Here is a 15,362-nt window from a genome sequence, read left to right as displayed (position 1 = left end):
TGTAGTCAATGTTAATGGGAAAAACTTTGCCAAAAATTTTTCAACTAAATCATCCTATGTTGTAATTGAGCCTAGTGGTAAAGAAAACAATCAACTTTTTGCTTTGTCCTTAAAAGAAAAAAGAAATAATCATAGTCTAATAGCCTCATTAGAAACACCATTATAATGAAAGGTATCACATAGTTTAAGAAAATTAGAAAAATGAAGATTTGGGTAATCACTTGGTAGTCCTCCAAACTACACAAAAGTTTAGACCATTTGTATAATCGAAGGCTTTATCTCAAAGTTATTGGCTTGAATAGCTAGCCTTCGAATGGATGGCTGAAAATCATCTACATTGGGAATTATATAGTCCCTCAAAGTTGTTTACCCATCATTATTTGCATTTGCCATACAATTAGGTTCTGGTGGTGTTGATTGCTCTTTTTTTTTTGTAAGGTTCTCTCATCTCTTAATCAACTAGTGCTAAGTCAACAATTTTAGATCTATACATGCAAACAAGAAAAGATCAAAGAAAAGCAAAAAAAAAAAAAACAAAAAGAAAAAGGTTTAGATTATAGGAGGTTGGAAATTCTTTATTGATATTGTAAACATCGCTATAATCCCTAACAACAATGCCAAAAACTTAATTGCTACTTTTCATATAGACCTTGCAAGTGCATAGATCAAGTAATAAAGTGAAGTATTCCAAGTATTGTCTCCTCAGGGATTATAAAGTGTAATGTTGGGTAGTTCACAAGTACCAAAGCTAAAAGGCTAAGATCCTATATCTAAACAAATTAATTTGTAAGGTTTTAAGGTTATAGGGTTTAAGTAGGCATGGACAAAGTAAAGATTAAAGGTGATGTATAGGCAAGGTTTTTAACTTTTCCAACTATCATTTGGGAAATAAAAGATAAATGCCAACAACTAATCCTAAAGCAAAGAATTAAAAGATTATAATGATAGGAATTAAAGATTATAAACATGAATGCTGAATTGCATTTGAAGTGGAGAAAGGTTGCATGAAAGAAATTAAAGAAAAATAGAGTATAGCCAAATCTTGCAAAGAAAACAAAGAAACTTGGATCAATCTTAGAAAATGATGCTTAGCCTAAATTAAAGTAAACAAGAAACAAGATTTGCAAATTTTAAAAACAAGAAAGGAGATCTTTGAATGAAATACTTCTTGATTGAAAAAAATCTAAAGAACAAAGTTAGTAATTCATAAATCTATTGCCTAAACTAACCTTAAGAAAAAGAAATAAGTTGGTAATTTTGAAATTTCTCTTGATTTCATGTTCAAATCTTGTTAATTTCTTATTGTTTTCAAATTTGGATTTGAATTCATACACCTGACCTAGCTTCAATATTTTTTTTGAAACTCAATGATTTCATACTTTTTTTTCTCCAATTTTTTCCACAATTTTATAACTTATTAGGCTTTAATCTAGTACAAAATCAGCCTTAAATTCAATCCCAGTTGTTCTTGTTTTATCTTTGAAGTTATGGCTGAAATCCTAAAGGTAGTGCAATCCAAACATGAACATGAAGTTGAATCTTGGATCTTCTCTCCACTAGGCAATTTGTTTGCTTCCTTTTCACTCTAAACTTTTAGTTTTACTTGTTTACTTGTCAAATTTTGATTTATTACATTGATTTACTTCAATTCAATTACTGTTTCAATGCAAATTATTGAACATACATTGTTTTTTTTACATTTTTGTGTTGCTTAGTTTATTAGTTTGTTGAGCTTTTTTTTTTCTTATTTTGCCATGATTTTCTTATTAGATTTTGTAGTTTATGCTTTCGGATCTAATTTTCCCTTTGTTAAGTTAGTGAGTCACAGTTGGAATTTTAAATTCTGGCTTGGTTTTTCTTAGCTATCTCTTACATTTTCTTGCACTATTTTTTCTTCAAATTAGTTTTCCTTCTAGTTCCTTAATTGATCTTTTCATTTCTAGCTCATGACCACTTGTTTTAACAACATTTAGATTTAGATCTAGTGATTCAAGTCGGTTACAAGTTAGATGGCCAGTGGTGGATTTTTCAGTTTTGCAAGTTAGATAAGTTTAGTTGTATTTTGCATTCTTATCACTTTATTTTCACTTTAAATTTGATTTTACTTTGTATTTTGCATTTTTTATAGTTCTTGTACCTATCAATCTTGTTCATTTTGATTCATTTGCTTAGCTTTACATTTTTTATGCTTTTATTTGCTTTTATTTTCATAGGTTAGATTTTATGTTCACTCGATGATTTGAGCCAACTATAATGATCAAAGAGTCTTTCTTCCATAATAACTCTTTTAATGGTGATAAAAAAATCCCGGTCTTGTAAAATCTTTTCTTGGCCGAATCTAATTAAAAGCCCTTCTTCAAATATAAGTCATCAATTTCCATATGTATATAAGAGTCAACTTGTAAATAGGATAAGTGAATACAAGTAAGAGTTTAAGTGCCACTAGGATTCCTTAAACCTAACAAATTTAGGAAACCAACATCAAAGGGATTCAGTTATTCTCCATTTACATGGTCAAATAAGACAATGATTAGGCTTGTCCTAATCTTGCATGAATTGTGCATGAAAATAACATCCAAGTACATAAAACCTAAAGATGAAAAAAACACACATTAAAGGCATCAAATTCACTCAAATTTCAAAAAATTTGAGTAAAATGAACTTGTAAATCACCATATATTTTAGTACTATCAGCCATCGAACACATTCCAAAGTATGCCAAATCTATGAAGGAATTCCTTTTTAAGAAAAAAAAAGTTAGTGGTTTTTGAGATGATGGTAGTAGCTTAAGAATGCAATGCCATCTTACAATAAGGGGTGCCACTAAAACTTAGAGACCCATGGAGTTTTACCATACCTTGCACTATCAGTAGTCAATATTTTGAAAAAGATTTGTGTGATATTAGTGTATGTGTTAATCAATACCACCATCTATTTTTAAGAAAATTGATGAAAGAAAGCTAAAACCAACCATGATAACAATTCAACTAGCCTACTGGTCCCTTAGACGTCTTAAAGGCATAGCAAAAAATTTACTAGTTTGAGTGGGGAAATTGGTGTTCTCAACTAACTTTGAGAAAATTTAGTGTACCAATCATTTTAGGAAGACCCTTATTAAGAGCTGAAAAGGCTCTAATTAACATCCACAAAAGAAAGCACATAATGAAAATGCATGACCAAGAGGTGACCTTAAACATGGATCAGGTAATGAAATCATCGAAAAAGATGGACAATCTACTCTAAAAGAAAGCAGCTCAAAATATGTTTAAAAAAGTTGGCTTCATAACTAATGAGCATAATGAGCTAATTTTAACAAGAATTATTATTAGATGAAAAGTCTGTATGGATTATAGGAAGTTAAATAAAGCCATATGAAAGGATCATTTCCCATTGCCATTTGTAGATAAAATTTGATAGATTGGTGTTATTTACTCAATAGGTATTAAGGATACAACCAAAATGCCATAGCTTTACAAGACCAAAAGAAAACCACTTTCACTTATCCAAATAGTTCATTTACCTTTAGAAGAATGCTCGTTGGACTATGCAATGCCCCAACGATGCATGATGGTGATTTTTTTAGATATGGTAAAAGATATTTTAGAGGTATTTATGGTTAAATTTTTGGTTTTGGTGATAACTATGATTTATGCCTAGTTAACCTATCTAAAGTGTTATAAAGATGTAAGGAAACTAATCTGGTGCTTAATTAGGAGAAATGCCACTTCATGGTTCAAGAGGGAATTATACTTAGTCATAAGGCATCTTCAAGAGGCATCGAAGTCAATCGAGCAAAAATCAAGGTGATTGAAAGATTACCTTTGCCCACTTCAGTTAAGGAGATTAGGAGCTTTTTAGGGCAACCAAGTTTCTATTGGAGATTCATCCATGATTTCTCCATGATTTCTCCAACATTTCCAAGTTGATCTACAAGCTATTGCAAAAAGATGCCAAATTTGAGTTTGACCATAAGTGTGCACATGCTTTTCAAACATTAAAAGATAAAACTAATAACTATAGTAATCTTTTCATGGCCTGATTGGAACCAGCCCTTTGAACTCATGTGTGATGCAAGTGATTTCACAATGGGAGCCATATTGGGGTAAAAGATAAAATATTTCACCCCATTTACTATGCAAGAAAAACCCTTAATGATGCATAGCTCAACTAAGTCACAACAAAAAGTGAATTGCTTACTATAGTTTTCACTTTTGAAAGTTCATATCTTATTTGATAGGAACAAAGGTGATTATGTATATAGATCATATGGCTACCAAATACTTGATATTAAAAAAGATGAGAAGTTGTGATTAACTAGATGGGTTCTACTTTTACAAGAATTCGATTTGGAGAGTAAAGAGAAAAAAGGTTGTAAAAATCATGTGCCGGATCAGTTATCAAGAGCAAAAGAGGAAACAACCATTAGAGAAATAATACAAAAGTCTTTACAGTTCAAAAACCACAATGGTATGCTAATTTGGTAAATTATATTGTGAGTAATGTTGTTGTACCTAATTTAAACTATCAGCAAAAGAAAATATTTCTTCATGATGTTAAATATTATGTGTGGGATGACTCATTTCTTTTTAAGAAATGTAAAGACTAAGTTTTGAGAAGATGTGTTCTAATGAAAAAAAATGAGAGCATCCTACAATAATGCCATGATCAAAATATGAAGGACACTATAGAGGCGAAAGGATGATAGCAAGGGAATTACAATGTGGTTTTTATTGGCCTTCTCTATTTAAAGATGCACATAGATTTGCCATTTATGTGATAGATATCAAAAGATGGGGAATCTAACAAGATGACATGATATGCTTATAAATAGCATTTTGGAAGTTAAGATCTTGGACATCTGGAGGATAGACTTATAGGACTTTTGTGTCATTTTATGGAAATGTATTTATTCTGCTAGCAGTCAATTATGTTTCCAAATGGGTAGAAGCCATAGCATCACCTTTTTAATGAAGCCAAGGTAGTACTCTTAGGGTTATAATAAGTGATAAAAGCACCCATTTTTGTAACTAAAATTTTGAAAAATTGCTAGCTAAGTAAAAAGTGAAACATAGAATAGCCAAAGCTTATCACCTTCAAACCAATGGCCAAGTCAAAGTATCTAATAGGGAGGTAAACAGGATCCTTGAAAAAATCATGAACCCATCTCGAAAAGATTGGGCTGCTAAATTATATGACTCCTTATTGGCATATAGAACAACATTCAAAATTTCTCTAGAAATGTCCCCCTACTAACTGGTTTATGGAAAAACCTACCACTTACTAATGGAATTAGAACATAAGCCATATTGGGCCATCAAAAACCTTAACCTTGATCATAAGTCGGTTGGAGAAAAGAGGCTATTGCAATTAAATGATTTGGATGAATTTAGAATGCAAGCCTATTAAAATGCCAAGATATATAAGAAAAAAATGAATAGATGGCATGATAAAAAGATTTCCAAAAAACATTTTGAGCAAGGTAATTGCCTTAAAATTTTAGCATTTTATCATATCTTTTAGTGCAATTTCTCTTAAAAATTTGTTTGTTTTTTGAGAATTTTGGCAAAAATACTCTTAAATGCATAAATATTTAATGTGTAGGTAAAAATATGAGAAAATAGGAAATTTGGAGCTTTTGGACTCATTTTGGATATATTTTGATGTAAAAAGCTATGAAAGGCCAAAACTAGTGTACACGTGCTTCTATTGCCAATCATGGGAGACTTTCTTACCTTTTTCCTCTATGATTTTCTTAGCTTACTTGAGCTTAATTGAACTTTATTTCAAGTTTTAATCCATATATTTTTCATGAGAAAATATCATTTTTAGTTCACTAGCGCTTTTCTACCTTTCTAGTATTTTTTCTGTGCAAATTTGGTGACTATTGCATTGGTGTGGTTTGAAGCCATCTTTGGGGCTAGGAATTTTTTAAAATTTTTCATGGACAAATTGGCAACTAAATGCTGTTCACTTCACTAAATTTTGAAAATGGAAGTTAGTTACAATTTGGTGCCAAAAGGGAATCAAATGAATTAACTATAAGCCATGTGATACACTTGTAAAATGATCAAAATTGTGGTGCTACTTCTTGGATTCAAAAAGAAGCTAGTTGGATAACTTGGAAGACTCTAGAAGATATGGCCTATTAGCTAGCATTTTTTTGTAATTTTAATTGCTAAACCACCTCACCCTTGGCCTATAATTGTTGCTTTTTATATAGAGCCTAGAAGTGCACAAATCAAGTAAGAAAATGGAGTATTTAAGTTTCATCTCTCTAGGGATTAAAGAATGTGTTATTGGGTAGTTCACAAATACCAAAAGTGAAAGGCTAAGATCCTATATCTAAACAAATGAATATTCAGGTTTTTAGGGTTTTAGAGTTTGCGTAGACGGGGATAACGTAAAGATTAAAGGTGATGTATGGCAAGGTTCTAAACTTCACCAATTGTCACTTGGGAAGCAAAGATTAATGCCAACAACTAATCCTAAAGCCTAAACTTAAAAGATTGTGAAGTAAGAATTTAAAGAGTATAAACAAGAATGCTAAATTGCTTTGAAGTAAATAAAGATTGCATGAAATAAATTAAAGAACATGAAAGAACATGTAGCCAAATCTTGCAAACAGAATAGAAAAAACTTGGATCAATCTTGGAAAGGAATGCTTTACCTGAAATTAAAGAAAACAAGAAACAATATTTTGTAAACAAGAAAACAAGAAAAGAGATTTTTGAATTAAAACACTTATTAATTGGAAAAGATTTAAAGAACAAGAACTTGGTAATTTGCAAATCTATCACCTTAGACAATACCTTAACTAAAAGAAATAAGGAACTAAAGAAACATGAAACTCAAGGCAAAAAGAGAAGTGAAGAGAGCGATGATGAAACAAGTGAATGGCCTTGCCTATTTATAGGTATAGGTTTGGCCAAAAGGATGGGCTTTCAAAAACTAGGAGATAAAGCTCTATCTTAATCCTTAAGGTTGCATACAAAAATCAAATTCTTTGTTCATGAAATGCTTTGGCTAAATTTGATGATCTTAGCCCTTGATCTTTGTGTGATGCAATCTTGATCAATCTCTCCCCCTAGGTTCACCTAAGATGAGATTTTAAGAGGAGATAAGTTGTATTTTATTTAAACTCTTAATCTTCAAAGTGATAAAGTCCTTATCTTGTGAAAACTCTTTAAGAAAAAGCAAGACTCATGATTGGCTTCAAACTCTTTTTGGCCAAATAGACTAATCTTGGGGATTCCAAATGCTTATAAATTTTCTTTCTCTCTTGCATAGCTGAATGTGGTAGTGTCTTTTTGTAAGTCATTCTCTTCATGGCTTATCAAAGAAACATGTTTATATTGTAAATTCACCTTGGCCAATTGGATTAAAATTTAATTGGGCTTGTGAATGCTTGAATTTGGACTAATGGTGGGTAGCATGGAGTTTGCATGGTTGGGCTGAATGTGTGTTTTGCATGGCTTCATGCATGGCTCGCATGAAAAATGAGTCTTTAAGCTTGAAAAACCTAAAGCCATGAAAATAGTATGAAAAGTACCAAAAATCATCCAAAAATTTAAATTTTAGTATCATTTTAACATGAAAAATCTTTATATATTTTGGTGCTATCACACATTCACCCTTGAATCTTTGCTTGTGCTCAAACAAAACCTCAAATCAACAAAACTTAAGAATATTATAAGCATCATCAAAGTAAAAAATTATACAAAACTCTTAACATATACTATTGCATAATACGAAATTAAGAATAAATATAGGGTCACATGAATGTCTTTCAAAAGCAAGTTTTTCAATGACTTATGCTAATCATACATACAAATCTACTCCATCTTTAATTCATATATATAACTTAAGTAAATAGAATGTAAAACACTTAATCACATTTCAATTTAAAGATAGAATAGGCTTTATATGTCCATTTTTCTCACCCCTCTCCACTAATGTTAGACCTAAATATTCAACTCAAGATTAAAAGGCCTTTTATGCTTGTAATGTAAGGCTTAAGTCAAGGTATGAAAAAGGAAAATTTTAGGCTCAAAACCTTAAGCTTACTTTTTTCTTTACTTCTTGGACTTTGAACAAGTGGGAGCTCTTTTTAAAACTTTGACTTGTAAGGCATTCTTTAGTGCTTTGTATTTTTGGCTTTCTTTTAAGGATAGCCATTTTTAGCTTTATTAGAATTTGCTTGTCATGATTGCTGATTTTCTTTTTTCTTTCCTTATAGCTCATTTCCTCCCAAATACAAGAATATGTCTATGATACATTAGTAAGTATACTGGGTTAGGACAACAAAAAAAAGGATAATAGTAATGAAAGAAAATGCTTATTGGGCTTGTAATGTGGCTAAATAAACAAAGAAAAAAATTAGTAAATAGGCTGAAAATAATGGTACTAGGGATGTATTATCACAAGATAGGCTTGGAAAAGGCTCAAACAGTCTAAAGAATTACCTAAAATATCTCCTAAGTCACATACAATCTAGCATTTCACCTTAAGAGTTGAGTAGGTGAATTCTAGAGCAGTTATTCAAATCTTAAATTCATGCAAGTCCACATTTGAAACTTTCACAAAAATTATAGCATTTTAATATAAAGAGAATAGAGATGATTGCATAAAAATCATATCCAAAGTAAAAACATGCTTAAGAATTCTTTTCAAGTTTCACTATATTCATATTTACACTCCATATCATACTTTAGTCATTTAAGATAATATATATAATTTCTAAGTAAATGAACATCAAAATGCGATTTAGTAAGTCAATTTGGTTTTAAAAGCAAAGATGAGTTAAAATCAAAAAGTTTTCTTTTTCCCCCACACTTAAATGGAATCATATATCAAAAACTAAAAAGAAAAAGAAATACTTTCTAAAAATTTCTTAAAGGCCGAATATCCATAGGGCATCCTCCTTGTTTCTTTTCATCTTAAAAAAAAAAAAAAAAAACTCAAACAAAAACATTAGCACATAATTGTCCTAAAAAAAAAAGAATAAATCACAAAAATCATAACCATTAAAGTAGAACTTGGGTTGCCTCTCAAGAAGAGTTAGTTTTGTCAAGCTTAACCATCTCTAAATCTATGTAGAATTATTTTATCCCTTTAAGGAGAGCTTTCCTTGTTGCCTCTTTCTTTGTGGTATAACATTGACAAACTTAGTTTGAAGAGGTGGGCTGACTTTCATAGCAAGGATTACATAAACTGAGCTTAAATTTCTAGAACGATTGGCAACATTAGAGCCAGGGTTTGCTAAGTTTTTCAAAAGGTCAAGAGGTTTTACTAATAGGTGGACTCTTTTAGGGTTTCATTAAATTCCTTAACTGCACTAACACCTTTTCATATCTTATCACACCACACCTTATAAATACAAATTTAATTTTTTTATGTCTAAACCTAAGGGTAATGCTAGCTTTATACACATTTGTCAGGGCTTTGCCAATGAACAAGAAAGGTCTACCTAAGAATAATAGAGCCTGATCATCCTTCATATCTAAAATAGTAAAATACATAGCGAAAGCATATTTTCTAACTTTGACCAAGATATCTTTTAATATCCCTTATGATAACTTAGCAGATTGATCAATGATCTTAATGTTGAATGTTGGAGGTTTCAACTTTCCATAATCTAGCTACATAAAAATATTCATAGGCATTAAATTTATGCTTGACCTAAGATCGCAAAAAGCATAAAAAAATTTCAAATTTCCAATCATGCAAGGTATAGTAAAACTCTTTGGATCTTTTAACCTTTTAGGTAAGAGTTATTGAAACTCAAGGTTATAATCATCCAAGAATGTGGCTTCTTTTAATTCTTTGATTAGCTTCTTTGAAACAGGCCTTGAGGCAGGTGGGTTAACGTTAAAACACTTCCCATTCATCCTAACAATCATTCTTAGCCTTTGCTAAACTTCTTCTTGAATTTTTTTTTCTTCTTCTTCAAGATCTTTTTCTTATTTATTTTGGGCAAGCTTACCTTGAGCTATCTATTCAGATGAAATGCTTCTACTAATGCTCTCTTTACTTGTAGTAACATTTACCTTTCTTTAAAAGATCCCTCAATATATTCTTCTAGATCTTCTTCATAGTCCACCTCATTATTTTCTTCCTCAAAGTCTTCCTCATAGGTCTTACTAGCTTTAAAAGCCTCTAATGCCATGGGGTTAAAACCTTTAAAGATTTCTCTACCAAGTCTTAAAAGTTTTTCATCTTCCAAAATATCCTCATTTCTAATAAAATCCATTCCAAGTTGTCTTACAAAGCTGGGTAGGTTGATAACTATGGGTTCATCATCTTCTTCATCAGAATCATCCATCTTAAAATTCCCCAAAGAATATATTTCATTGCATCCCTCTTTGCCTTATCTTTTTGGATAGTTTTAGTGTTACTAGGCAGGATACCTATTGGGTGATTTGCTGTGGCTTAAGCAAGCTGACTTATTTGATTTTTTAGGTTTCCAATGGATATAGCTTGACTTTGGATGTTGGCATTGTTAGCTTGCATCAACTGGGTCAACATGTCCTCAAAAGTAGGTTTCTTTTCTTGGGATAGGTTATAGTTTGGTAGATTGGGGCAGTAGTTGTTGGTTTGGTTGTTGGTAGCTTGGTGGTTTAGTTGGTTCCAACAAAAGTTAAGGTGGTTTCGCCAGCTAGGATTATAGGTATTGTTATAAAGATTGTTGTTTGGTTTGTTTTGTTGGATGTAGTGGACATGTTTTACCCTATATTGGCTTTTCTTTTAGGAATAGGAACCTTCACATATGTCACAAGATACAAAGGGACTTTGTAGGGCAATAACAGGGTTGGCTTGTGTTTAGGTTCTTAAACCTTTAATCTTTTTTATAAGGGCAGGCAATTGAGAGTTAATGGAAGTAATAGCATCAACTTTAAATAAACTAGTAGATTTTTTACTAACCTTTTTTTCTATGCCCCACTGATAATTATTGGTAGCCATCTTTTCTATTAGTTCCTTAGCCTCTTCAAGAGTCTTGCTCATTATAGCCCCTCAAACAATTGAATCTAAAATAGTTCTTATAGGTGGTGTAAGGCCATTGTAAAAGATCTAAATCTGGAACCACTAAGGTAAGCCATGATATGGGCATTTTCTTAGCAATTCTTTAAATCTCTCTTATGCATCATACAAAGTTTCACCATTAGCTTGCGTAAAAAAGGTAATCTCATTCCTTACTTTTGTAGTCTTTACTGGTGGTAAAACTTTTGCCAAAAATTTCTGAACTAGATCATCCTATGTTACAATTGAGCCTAGTGGTAAAAATGACAACTAACTTTTCACTTTATCCTTGAAAGAAGAAGGAAATAATTTTAGTCTAATTGTCTCATCATAAACACCATTTTAACGAAAAATATCACAAAGTTTAACAAAATTAGAAAAATAAAAATTTGGATCATTACTTGGTAGTCCTCCAAACTACATAAAGGTTTAGACCATTTGTATAATTGAAGGTTTTATCTCAAAGTTATTTAATTGAATAGCTGACTAATAAATGTATGGCTGAAAACCACTTGCATTGGGAACTATATAGTCCCTCAAAGTTCTTTGCCCTTCATTATATTTATTTGACATAAAAGTATGTGCTAACAGTGTTGATTACTCTTTTTGTCTTTTTCTAAAAGTTCTTTCTATCTCTTGATCAACTAAAGCTAAGTCAACACTTTTAGATCTACACATGCAAATAAGAAAAGATCAAAGAAAAGCAAATGAAAAATAAACTAAAATAAAAAGAGTTTAGATTATAAAAGCTTAGGAATTCTTTATTGATATTGCAAACACCACTATAATCCTCGATAATGGTGCCAAATCTTGATTGCTACTTTTTATATAAAGCTTCAAGTGCATAGATCAAGTAATAAAGTGAAGTATTCCAAGTATCACTCCTCAATGATTATAGAATGTATTGTTCAGTAGTCCACAAGTACCTAAGGTTAAAGGCTGAGATCCTATATCTAAAGGAATGAATATTCAAGGTTTTAAGGTTACAAGGTTTGAATAAATAGGGATCAAGTAATGATTAAAGGTGATGTATGGCAAGCTTTTAAACTTCACCAACTATCACTTAGGAAGCAAAGATTAATGCCAACAACTAATCCTAAAGTATTAACTTAAAAGATTGCAAAGTAAGAATTAAAAGATTGTAAACAAGAATGCCGAATTACTTTGAAGTAAATAAAGATTACATGAAAGAAATTATAGAACACGAAAGAACATATAGCCAAATCTTGCAAGGAGACTAAAAAAAACTTGGATCAATCTTGGAAAAGAATGGTTTACTCGAAATTAAAGAAAACAAGAAATAAGATTTTACAAACAAGAAAACAAGAAAAGAGATTTTTGAATGAAAATACTTCTTGATTGAAAAAGATTTAAAGAACAAGAACTTGGAAATTGGCAAATTGTCACCTAAGCTAATACCATAACTAAAAGAAATAAAGAACTAAATAAACTTAGAAACTAAAAGAAAGAAGAGATGTGAAAAGAGGGATGATGAAACAAGTGAATGGTCTTACCTATTTATGGGCATAGGTTCAGCCAAAGGGGTGACCTTTACAAGTGATTAAGTTGAATTCAAAAACTAGGACATAAAGCTCTATCTTAATCTTTAAGGTTGCATACAAAAATCAAATTCTTCATTCTTAAAATGCTTTGGTTGAATGTGATGATCTTGGCCCTTAATCTTCATGTGATGCAATCTTGATTAATCTTTCCCCCTAGGCTTAGCTAAAAAGAGATTTCATCAGGAGATAAATTGTATTTTATTTAAACTCTTGATTTTTAGAGAGATAAAGTCCTTATCTTGTAAAAACTCTTTAAGCTAAAGCAAAAGACTCATGATTGGCTATAAGCTCTTTTTGGCTGAATAGATTGAGCTTGGGAAGTCCAAATGCTTGTAAATTTTCCTTCCCTTTTGCATAGTCGAATGTGGTAGTGTCCTTGTGCAAGTCATTCTCTTCATGGCTTATCAAAGAGACATGCTTATCTTGCAAATTCATCTTGTCTAAATGGATTAGGATTTAATTATGCCTATGTATGCTTGAATTTGGACCAATGGTGGGCGGCATGGAGCTTGCATGGTTGGGCCAAATGTGAGCTTTACATGGTTTTATGCATGGCTCACATGAAAATGAGTCTTTGAGCTTGAAAAACCTAAAGCCATGAAAATAACATGTAAAGCACCAAAAATTTACATTTTAACACCATTTTAACATGTAAAATCTCTATATATTTTGGTGCTATCAGCCTATAAAAAGAGAGTTGGCTAGCCATTTGAGGAGACTTTTCCTTTTTTTTCCATTTTTTTTTTTACTTTTTTGCATTTTACTTTCTTTTCTCCTCAAATAATTTCCTTGTTCTTTAAGAATGTTGCTTAGGGAAAAAATCTCTTTAATTTTCTAATAAAATTTACTTTTCTTTTCCTTATTTTACATGTGCTTTAAGATTCTTTGAATAAAAATTCAAGTTCTTTTAAATTTTTTGTGCAATTGCATGTATTTTGATTGATTGTTCAAATTTGTTTGGTAGAGGTTTCCTCTAAGATAGTTAATTGTTTTTCCATTAGATCTCCTTCAATTCTTGCAAGTTTTGATCCAATTTTTTTGTTTGTGAACTTTCAATTCATATCTCTACAAATTCGGATAATTACACGTCCAAATTCAATATAAAAATTCTACAAAAATCCAAAAAATTTCAGTTGCATCTAGTAACAGAATCGATGCTTGAATGAGTGACAACACTTGAAGACTCTCCTCTCCTAGCTGGGCTATCAATCCACTATTTCTCACTTTGCTCTTCTTAATTCATATGTTTACTTAGATTCATTTGCTTGCTTTTAATTTTATGAATTTCAATGTTGTTGGAATGATTTTCTCTTACGTGCTCTATTTTTCTCTTTATTGAACTCAGCTTTTGCTTAAGTTCATTGAGCTTGTTTTTGCAATGTTTCTTTCAATTTCTTTATTGAAACTTGTAGTAATCTTGTAGATTTAAGCTTCTTTAGCTCAGTTTTAGTTCATTGGTTTTGTAGGAATGCAAATCTAAATTTTTCTCTTAATTCGGTTAGTTTCTAGATTTGACATTTCATTTTCAGTTTGTGTTTTTCTTGTTGTTCTTGCAATTTTCTTCTTTAATTGCCACTCAATTGTGTTTTGATCTTGTTTACCTACTGTTCTATCAATTTAGAAGTTGTTTGAATCAATTTTAGGAAGTTTTTAGACCACATTTCCTTTGAAAGTTAGTAGTTAGTTATTTTTAATTACATATTAGTTAATTTCAGTTACTCCTTGTTAGTTGTTTAATTGATACTTGAGCTTTTTGATTTCATTTCTTTAGCCACTAGCTTACTTTTGTATATTCTCATTGATTGAATTAACTTTAGATAGAGTGTGGAAATAATAGGTACGTAGATTAAGTATTATTTAGCTAATCACTATGGGATGGTATCTTGATCTTTAGTCACTATTATTACTTGAATGATTTGTGTACTTACAAGAAATATCAAATCAAGATTTTAGTACCATTGCTAGGTATTAGGTGTCAAGAGTTCTTAGGCTAATATCAAGCTTTACCATGCTCGTCAATAGATTGATTAACCCTTAGTGTTTATATGCTAAGCTAGATTCTAATTTTCTTCAGTTTTTTTTTTTGTTTAAGGTGTACACAAGCTAACTTTCTTTGTTGTCTCATATCATTAGTTGTTCATACTTAGAATAGTTACTTAGTTTACATAGCCTTAGCATAGCTTATACTAGAGTACATGCATCATCTTTTAGTTTCCATAGCTTTCATATAAATAGGTTAGTGTACATAGTTTTAGTATACATAATTATTGTGTTTTTGTTTAGGTTTTATTTTCCTTTTCATGTGGGAATCAAATCTTTATGAGGTAACCAAGCACCATAAGGATCATGCTAGACCTTATTCTTCTGATGAATTTATTACAATGGCCAAGTGAAGAAAAAAAAGCCAAAAGAGAGTTAGACTTTAAAGCTTTATTCAAAAAAATTAAACTCTATAGCAAATAACCTAAAGGCCGTTGTCCAGAAATTCCCTAGCCAATATAAGAATGTTGAAGTACATGGTGGAAATAATCACAGTGATAGGTGTACCTTTGATCAACAATTCCAATCTTACTCAAACACTTACACTACTCAAACTTGGGAGGGTCATATAAAAACATGTGGGAAACTAGTCCGAGGCATTCTTTTAGTTCACCACCCAAGTACACCCCAACTTATTCTACCAAACCTTCATTTGCACAATACCCTCCACCACCCCAATTCTCTTCACCATCACTACAAGTACCTCAAGTTCCACATTATGTTCCAACACAACAACATTTTTCT

The 15,362-nt window shown here is 31.1% G+C and overlaps 1 non-coding gene across 1 annotated transcript; it reads left to right on the top strand.

The window, feature by feature from the left end:
• Positions 1-11,089: 11,089 nt before the first annotated feature.
• LOC149514669 (small nucleolar RNA R71) lies at positions 11,090-11,196 on the top strand. Its single transcript, XR_016328372.1, has one exon. It is a non-coding gene; the product is annotated as a small nucleolar RNA R71 (small nucleolar RNA).
• Positions 11,197-15,362: the final 4,166 nt, after the last annotated feature.

This window comes from Durio zibethinus, chromosome 15 (genome assembly GCF_047325235.1).
Source record: "Durio zibethinus cultivar Kanyao isolate XHJ-2024 chromosome 15, ASM4732523v1, whole genome shotgun sequence".
Lineage (NCBI taxonomy): Eukaryota > Viridiplantae > Streptophyta > Magnoliopsida > Malvales > Malvaceae > Durio > Durio zibethinus.
Note: the sequence above shows the minus strand (reverse complement) of the source record. Positions and strands in the feature narration are given on the sequence as shown.